At 39.3% G+C, this 9,847-nt stretch overlaps 1 pseudogene; it reads left to right on the plus strand.

Annotated features, from left to right (window-relative positions):
• The first annotated feature begins 1,054 nt into the window (after positions 1-1,054).
• Positions 1,055-6,583, plus strand: LOC110495840 (annotated as a pseudogene).
• Positions 6,584-9,847: the final 3,264 nt, after the last annotated feature.

Below are 9,847 nucleotides of genomic sequence, written 5' to 3' on the forward strand. Positions count from 1 at the left end.
TAGGAGATGGAGAGAGATGGATTTTGACCAACATTATGCACATTTTCTGATTAATGAAACATTTGATCTCAATACAGTTTTCTGTTCACAAAACTAGAATCTGTTACGTACAGAGTGGACTAAGAAAGGACAGGCTATGGTCTATCTTGGGTTAAGTTATAAAAATCTTTGTCTACACTGTCCATACAAACCAACATAACAGAATTTGTATTGTGCCACACTGGCATCTTGTTTACAGAAGCAAACAGCACTGCGTTTGTGACTTGAAAAAAATAGGCAATCTTTTAGATGACATTTTTAAGTACATATTTGTCTAAAGCTTTTTAAATGTGTCATATTTTTTTCAAAGAGCACTTTTATGAGACATGTAAAATGTATGTTATGGTTGTACTTGAGAAAAAAGGGCTAGGTCTTCTGTTTTTCTACTTACGACATAATAATATAGAGGATAGGGTGGAGTGTTTACCAGATAGACCTTCTAGGATAATCCACTATACTGTATTGACTCTTTAGTAGGAATTTAACCCTAACAAAGTCAGCTATGTCTAATCAACCATTGCATATTGGATGTTATTACATGGTTAGGCCTAAGTCTAAAATCATATCTGTTATTTATTTTTGCTGAATGGGCAAAGTGAATTATTTGGTTTCCAAAGTAAACAGAATGCCTCTAATCTAATATTAATTTTAAATGGTCTATCAATAAATCAATCCCAACACTTGCCACGTGCATGCCTACGTCAAGGATTGTCTGAGAAACTGATTAAAGCTTCTCTTGAACTTGTCTGTTAATTTATGACAAGATTTCTCAAGAGAGGCAGTGTATATGTCCCGACACAGTATTTTGCAACATAGCATTCGTCACACAGACTATTATCCTATGAATTATCCTATGAATTATCCTATGAGTTATCCTATGAATTATACTATGAATTATCCTATGAATTATCCTATGAATTATCCTATGAATTATCCTATGAAAGTGAATGTTCAAAGAATCAGTCCCCTGACAATTTCTCATCACAACAATGTGATGCTCTTTTGATATTACCTTTGTTTCTATATCACAGGCTATGTGGCATACTTCATCACAGCATGCATAGTAGACTTTGAGAGGGCCATTGCCCTTGTGGTCCTCACCAGTTTGGCAGTTGTCTCCAAAGCCTATGACCTTGTGAAGACATACCATGGAGATAGCATAACCAAATGTTTCATACCAGCTCAAAGATGCTTCAACAATTTCCCGGGATGGATAATAGGGTAAGAAGCTATTTAATATGGACACTTTAAATGGTCTGAGAAAATGAATTAATTTGGTGAGTGTATTTTCCTCTGTTGACTGAGAGTCTGTTGTGGGTTCTTTAGAGTTTTCGTTGTGGTGCTGGTCCTGCTAGTGACTTGGCTCGTTGTGGGCACAAGCAAGCGACCAGAGCAGCTTATCTCATTTGGAGGGGTCTACTTGTTCATTCTAGTCATTTTCATCTTCTCAGCCCACAGGACAGAGGTAAGCTTAACATCACAGCAGATCGCTCCGATCCCATCACAGGATGAGAGTGGCCAGGCTTTCCTGCATGTCTACCTTTAATAACACATGATTGGTTATAACCACTTATCTATGACTGTTTTCTTTAGACTTTGAATTTGCTGTGGACTTCCTTTGGCCTTGTATGTCTTTTACCAGTTACGCCTAGTAATTCCTTCCATTGACTCACCAATTTATGGAGAATCACTTGTTAAACGATAATACATATCCAAACATTGTTTGAAGAGTATGTCAAGTGTGTTTGTTTGTCTCTGTTTCAGGTGGCATGGAGGTCAGTTTTTTGGGGTCTTGGTTTACAATTCTGTATCGGACTGTTTGTCATAAGGACAGAGCCAGGACTCACAGCCTTCCAATGGCTTGGAGAGCAAGTGCAGGTATCCTTGTTGCTGAACTGCTCCTTATCTCCTTATCTTAAAGTAGTAAACCTTAACTACCTGGAAATTGTCCTTGTATCTGGGAGGTTCCTCTTTTATGAGGCACAGTGAAATCTCATAGATTGCCCATGGAGCTATTTACAACCACTTTTTTATTTATTTATTTTTATTTTACCTTTATTTAACCAGGTAGGCCAGTTGAGAACAAGTTCTCATTTACAACTGTGACCTGGCAGACTCTCTAATCTACAGACTCTCTTATCTAAAACTGCTATTTTGTCTTAACCATTGATATGAGACAGTATTATGTAAGTAACAATTGTAGCTAGTTGCATGGAATTACAAACTATGATTCTCATTGTTGACATGAATACAAATGAGAAGATAATCATATTTTCCCTCGTTTTCAGATATTCTTGAACTACACAAAACACGGGTCATCATTTGTTTTTGGACCACTAGTATCCGACATCTTCGCATTTCAGGTCAGTGAGCAATAGTTCAGTAGATGTACTAGAAACATTTATTTGATAATGAATCCAGGATTGATCAATATATGTTCCTGTTCCTTCTCCAGGCTTTGCCCATTGTGATATTCTTCAGCAGTGTGATGTCAGTTCTTTATTTCCTTGGAATAATGCAATGGCTCATCATTAAGGTAAGAGACCTTCAAACATTAAGCCCAAAATGAAGCTTCTGTGTTATGTTTGGGCACAGTCATATACATATGGCTCTAGGTTTGTGTGTGTACTGTATGATTTATGTTAACAAGAAGCCATGTGTTTTTCCCCTTTCAGATCGCATGGGTAATGCAGATAACGATGGGAACCTCACCCACTGAGACCTTGAGTGTTGCAGGCAACATATTTGTTGGACAGGTACATTTGCCTGTTTGTAGTCGATGGTATTTCACTTCCTACTTCAATATAAGAATTATTGGAGGATACATATACTGAAGATAACACCATTGTAGTAATTACACTAAGTGATGTTTACACTTCACAATGTCTTACAAAGTAATATTGATGAGGATTAGGACATACAAAGTTGATTTACTGTTTAACAGATTCCATTTTTTGAAAAGTGAGGCGAGCGAAAAAAAATTAAATATGACAAAATACAATACAATTTGTAAAAATACTAAACAACCTTAGTAAAACACCTAGTGACCTTACCAAGAGATTTGAGCCATTTAAATAAGGGTTTTGGAATGACAGTCACAGGGACCACAGTTTGAGTCCTGGTCAGGGTAACCCCCTAATTATCCCTCGAGAACTCAAGGGGATTTAGCACATTGTGCTGTGGACAATAAAAGGCCACTCTAAAATGTATTTTTCTTTCTCACATCACAATGCCACGGATGTCTCAAGTTTTGAGGGAGCGTGCAATTGGCATACTGACTGCAGGAATGTCTACCAGAGCTGTTGACAGAGAATGTAATGTTATTTTCTCGAACAAGGTCGTTTTAGAGAATTTGAAAGTATGTCCAACCGGCCTCACAACCGCAGAGCACGTGTAACCACGCCAGCCCAGGACCTCCACACCTGGCTTCTTCCCCTGCGAGATTGTCTGACACCAGCCACCCAGATAGTTGATGAAACTGTGGGTTTGCACAACCGAAGAATTTCTGCACCAACTGTCAGAAACCATCTCAGGGAAGCTCATCTGCGGGCTTGCCATCCTCACCAGGGTCTTGCATCGCAACTAACTTTCTTGGTCAAATCCTCATTTTCGATAGCCACTGGCACGCTGGAGAAAGTGTGCTCTTCACAGATGAATCCCGGTTTCAACTGTACCGGGCAAATGGCAGACGGCGTCGTGTTGGCAAGCGGTTTGCTGATGTCAACGTTGTGAACAGAGTGCCCCATGGTGGCGGTGGGGTTATGATATGGTCTGGCATAAGCTACGGACAACGAACACAATTTGATTTTACCAATGGCAATTTGAATGCACAGAGATACTGTGACGAGATTCTGAAGCCCAATGTCGTACAACTCATCCGCCTCCTTCACCTCATGTTTCAGCATGATAGTACACATTCCCATGTCACAAGGATCTGAACACAATTCCTGGAAGCTGAAAATGTCCCAGTTATTCCATAGCCTGCATACTCACCAGACATCACCCATTTAGCATGTTAGGGATGCTCTGGATCGACATGTACAACAGTGTGTTCCAGTTCCCACCAATATCGGGGCAGCAGGTAGCCTAGGGATTGGAGTATTGGGCCAGTAACTGACAAGGTAAAAGGTAAAAATCTGTCGTTCTCACCTGAATAAGGCAGTTAACCCACTGTTCCCAGGCCGTCATTGTAAATAAGAATTTGTTCTTAACTAATTAGGGCCTAACAAATGTATTTCAATTGACTGATTTCCTTATATGAACTGTAACTCAGTTCAACAAATTATTAATTTGATTCACATAATTCAGTCCACCATGACTGCTCAAATCATGTGAATCAAATTATTCATTTGTTTATTGCGAACAGTCATTTTAGGTATAAAATATTTAGCTAGCCTTTGTTTTGGATTATGTGGCTGCAAAACTTGTTTTGTAGATACTTCAAGTTGATTTGGGCATTCAATTTATGGGACATTGCAATTCAATTAAACACTTCTAAGGTAAGATAAATAGGGCTAAACTAAAAAAGGTAAATTTCCTGTAGAAAATGTGTGTGCTTGCTTCAGCCGTTTAAAAATATTTGTATGGTAATCGTTCATTTCGTCAAATTATTTTGTAAATTAATCGATTCAAATTAATAGTTCCAATCATTAATTAAAAATAATGTGAAGCGGGGCATCCGTTAAACATTAAATCAACTTGGTTAGGCTTAGCTGATTCTATCCACTTGCTGTGTTGAATTATTTATTAAAGCATTCCTCTTTATAATGTTTTCTTCATCAGACTGAAGCGCCATTGCAGATTCGCCCCTATTTGATGGACATGACCAAATCTGAAGTGCATGCTGTCATGGTTGGAGGCTTTGTTACCATTGCAGGAAGTGTGATGGGTGCATTCATCTCATTTGGGGTAAGACCAAAGAGCCATCCCTCCAATGCACCTGTCACGTTCTGACCTTAGTTCCTTTATTATGTCTTTGTGTTAGTTTGGTCAGGGCGTGAGTTGGGGTGGGTAGTCTATGTTCTTTTTTCTAGGCAGTATTTATGTGTTTGGCCTGGTATGGTTCTCAATCAGAGGCAGGTGTCATTCGTTGTCTCTGATTGAGAATCATACTTAGGTAGCCTGTTTTCCCCATTTTAGTTGTGGGTGATTGTTTTCTGTCTCTGTGTCTTCACCAGACAGAACTGTTTAGTTTTCGTTCATTCTCCTTGTTATTTAGTTTTTGGTGTTCGAAGTTAATAAATGATCAACATGGACACGTACCACAATGCATATATGCTCGATCCTTCATACTCCTCATCAGAGGAAGACGAATATCGTTACAGTACCCAGTTTTTCGTCTTTTGTCTCAGTTAATTCTAATGTAACTGATCTTCATCGTTATGTGAGATTGAGATTGCTCAATGCCCCACAGATTGATGCATCCTCTATGATATCTGCCTCTGTAATGGCTGCCCCATGTGCCTTGGCAATCTCCAAGCTGTCCTATCCGGAGACAGAAGAGAGCAAATTTACATCAGAGGGAAAATATCAAAGTGGCTTGTGGGTATGTGTTTTTGTGTTTTGTGTTTGTGTGTATGTGTTTGCCATTTACTGATTTTTTACATTCCCCTGCATTTTGTTGTATATTTAATAGACTTTCTGTGGATCATATTAGGCTGTCTTAACTCCCCAGTGATGAACAGAACATTTTGGAAGCAGCTAGCAGTGGAGCATCTACATCAATAGGCCTTGATAGCATTCCTTGCGATACTGGCATTCATCTATGCATCTCTTGGCTGGCTGGGAGGCCTGGTGGGATTTCCCTCTATCACATTTGAGGTATGCTCCAGGCAGCTCCACATACCTTAATCCCATTTCACATTCAAAGATCCTTCTGTCTTGACTTGACATCCATGACTAACCCAGTACTTTGTGATGAGTGATGGACATGCTTTGGCATTTTTTTTATTTAACAGCGTGTGATGCATGGCTGAATAATTGTGAACATCACAAAATAAGATAAGATAATTATTTCATTGTGCCTTGGTAAAATGTCCAAATCATCGAAATGTGTAAAATAATTCAGATTAGAATATCTGGGGTTCGTTCCTTGTTCCTTGTCAATCATTGGCTCATTGGTGAAATTAGCATTATGACAATAGCTTTAATGAAATCATTCAAAATACTTTATTAATGCAATTGCAGACAGAAGTTGACAAGTGGTGCATATTACGCATGTTCCTGAGTAAGTTCTGCAAAATAGAAAAGGTCCCAAGTTATTTTATTAAATCCGAAGTCCATCCCTAGTGATGTCACTGCATACGTCGTTACATTCTACTCATCAGACCAAGCTCATGCATACACAGCTATATAAACTTGCAAGAGAGATACGATAGTTCCAGTGTTTTCTAAGGCCTAGGCAGTGCAGAGTTTTGTCTCAGTCCCACATGTCTCAAAATGTTTCTTTATAAGATATCTATACCTACAGTATATCTATCCTACCCTGCCTTTCTAAGGTCTTCGAAAGCCAAGTCAACAAACAGATTACCGACCATTTCAAATCTCACCATACCCTCTCTGCTATGCAATCTGGTTTCAGAGCTGGTCATGGGTGCACCCCAGCCACGCTCAAGGTCCTAAACGATATCTTAACCGCCATCAGTAAGAAACATTACTGTGCAGCCGTATTCATTGATCTAGCCAAGGCTTTCGACTCTGTCAATCACCACATCCTCATCGGCAGACTCGACAGCCTTGGTTTCTCAAATGATTGCCTCGCCTGGTTCACCAACTACTTCTCTGATAGAGTTCAGTGTGCCAAATCGGAGGGTCTGTTGTCTGGACCTCTGGCAGTCTCTATGGGGGTGCCACAGGGTTCAATTCTTGCACCGACTCTCTTCTCTGTATACATCAATGATGTCGCTCTTGCTGCTGGTGAGTCTCTGATCCACCTCTATACTTCTGGCCCTTCTTTGGACACTGTGTTAACAACCCTCCAGGCAATCTTCAATGCCATACAACTCTCCTTCCGTGGCCTCCAATTGCTCTCAAATACAAGTAAAACTAAATGCATGCTCTTCAACCGATCGCTGCCTGCACCTGCCCGACCTGTCCAACATCACTACTTTGGATGGCTCTGACTTAGAATATGTGGACAATACAAATACCTAGGTGTCTGGTTAGACTGTAAACTCTCCTTCCAGACCCACATCAAACATCTCCAATCCAAAGTTAAATCTAGAATTGGCTTCCTATTTCGCAAAAAAAGCATCCTTCACTCATGCTGCCAAAAATACCCTTGTAAAACTGATCATCCTACCAATCCTCGACTTCGGCGATGTCATTTACAAAATAGCCTCCAATACCATACTCAACAAATTGGATGCAGTCTATCACAGTGCCATCCGTTTTGTCACCACAGCCCCATATACTACCGACCATTGCGACCTGTACGCTCTCGTTGGCTGGCCCTCGCTTCATACTCGTCTCCAAACCCACTGGCTCCATGTCATCTACAAGACCCTGCTAGGTAAAGTCCCCCCTTATCTCAGCTCGCTGGTCACCATAGCATCACCCACCTGTAGCATGCGCTCCAGCAGGTATATCTCTCTGGTCACCCCCAAAGCCAATTCTTTCTTTGGCTGCCTCTCCTTCCAGTTCTTTGCTGCCAATGACTGGAACGAACTACAAAAATCTCTGGAACTGGAAACACTTATCTCCCTCACTAGCTTTAAGCACCAGCTGTCAGAGCAGCTCACAGATTACTGGACCTGTACATAGCCCACCTATAATTTAGCCCAAACAACTACCTCTTTCTTTGGTCTTGGCCATAGTGGAGTTTGGAGTGTGACTGTTTGAGGTTGTGGACAGGTGTCTTTTATACTGATAACAAGTTCAAACAGGTGCCATTAATGCAGGTAACGAGTGGAGGACAGAGGAGCCTCTTAAAGAAGAAGTTACAGGTTTGTGAGAGCCAGAAATCTTGCTTGTTTGTAGGTGACCAAATACTTATTTTCCACCATAATTTGCAAATAAATTCATAAAAAATCCTACAATGTGATTTTCTGGATTTTTTTTTCTCATTTTGTCTGTCATAGTTGAAGTGTACCTATGATGAAAATTACAGGCCTCTCTCATCTTTTTAAGTGGGAGAACTTGCACAATTGGTGGCTGACTAAATACTTTTTTGCCCCACTTTATATATACTGTATATTGTTAATCTGTAGTCTAGGACCCTGTAAATGTAAGGAGGGAGGGGTCTTATAACCCCTCTCCTTCTCTTAATACAACATAAGCATAATCTATTATTATAATACATAAAACATTTGGTACAGCCCTCATCATGATCCCTAGGTGAACCCCTGACAACACATGTACATTCCTCCATATGTGTAAGACCTTTGTATTGACCTGTGTACTATGGAAGTTTCTTTGATGCTCTGTAAGTGTATCTTACATTTTAGTCATTTAACAGACACTTTTATCCAGAGCGACTTACAGTTAGAGCATTCATCTTAAGGGCTCCCGAGTGGTTCAGGGTTTGGCCGGGGTAGGCCTTCATTGTAAATACGTTTTTTTTTCTTAACTGACTTGCCTAGTTAAATAAAGTTGAATTCAAATAAAATAAAGATAGCTAGGTGAGATAACCACATATTTTGTGATGTTACTTTATAGCCTAATCTCTTTGTGATCTCTCTTTTGCACACCAATATCTCTACCTGTACATTACCATTTGATAATTTATCACTCCAGTGTTAGTCTGCTAAATTGTAATTATTCGCCTACCTCCTCATGCCTTTTGCACAAAATGTATATATAGACTCTTTTTTTATTTTTTCTACTGTGTTATTGACATGTTTATTGTTTACTCAATGTGTAACTTTGTGTTGTTGTCTGTTCACACTGCTATGCTTTATCTTGGCCAGGTCGTAGTTGTAAATGAGAACTTGTTCTCAACTAGCCTACCTGGTTAAATAAAGGTGAAATAAAAAATGTAAACATTTAAAAAATGCACTCACTCACTCACTCACTCACTCACTATTGAAGCCAATAGCATATATAATCTGGACTGCAGTTATAGCACAGAACAATGAGCCAGATATTTCACCGGATGTATAAGTGTGAATCATCCGGTTGGCGTATCCACTCACTACAAAATATGGTGATGAGAGGAAGCCTAGTGGCCAGCAGTGGTAGGAGATGGAGAGAGATGGATTTTGACCAACATTATGCACATTTTCTGATTAATGAAACATTTGATCTCAATACAGTTTTCTGTTCACAAAACTAGAATCTGTTACGTACAGAGTGGACTAAGAAAGGACAGGCTATGGTCTATCTTGGGTTAAGTTATAAAAATCTTTGTCTACACTGTCCATACAAACCAACATAACAGAATTTGTATTGTGCCACACTGGCATCTTGTTTACAGAAGCAAACAGCACTGCGTTTGTGACTTGAAAAAATAGGCAATCTTTTAGATGACATTTTTAAGTACATATTTGTCTAAAGCTTTTTAAATGTGTCATATTTTTTCAAATAGCACTTTTATGAGACATGTAAAATGTATGTTATGGTTGTACTGGAGAAAAAAGGGCTAGGTCTTCTGTTTTTCTACTTACGACATAATAATATAGAGGATAGGGTGGAGTGTTTACCAGATAGACCTTCTAGGATAATCCACTATACTGTATTGACTCTTTAGTAAGAATATAACCCTAACAAAGTCAGCTATGTCTAATCAACCATTGCATATTGGATGTTATTACATGGTTAGGCCTAAGTCTAAAATCATATCTGTTATTTATTTTTGCTGAATGGACAAAGT

This window comes from Oncorhynchus mykiss, chromosome 2 (assembly GCF_013265735.2).
Source record: "Oncorhynchus mykiss isolate Arlee chromosome 2, USDA_OmykA_1.1, whole genome shotgun sequence".
Taxonomy (NCBI): Eukaryota; Metazoa; Chordata; class Actinopteri; order Salmoniformes; family Salmonidae; genus Oncorhynchus; species Oncorhynchus mykiss.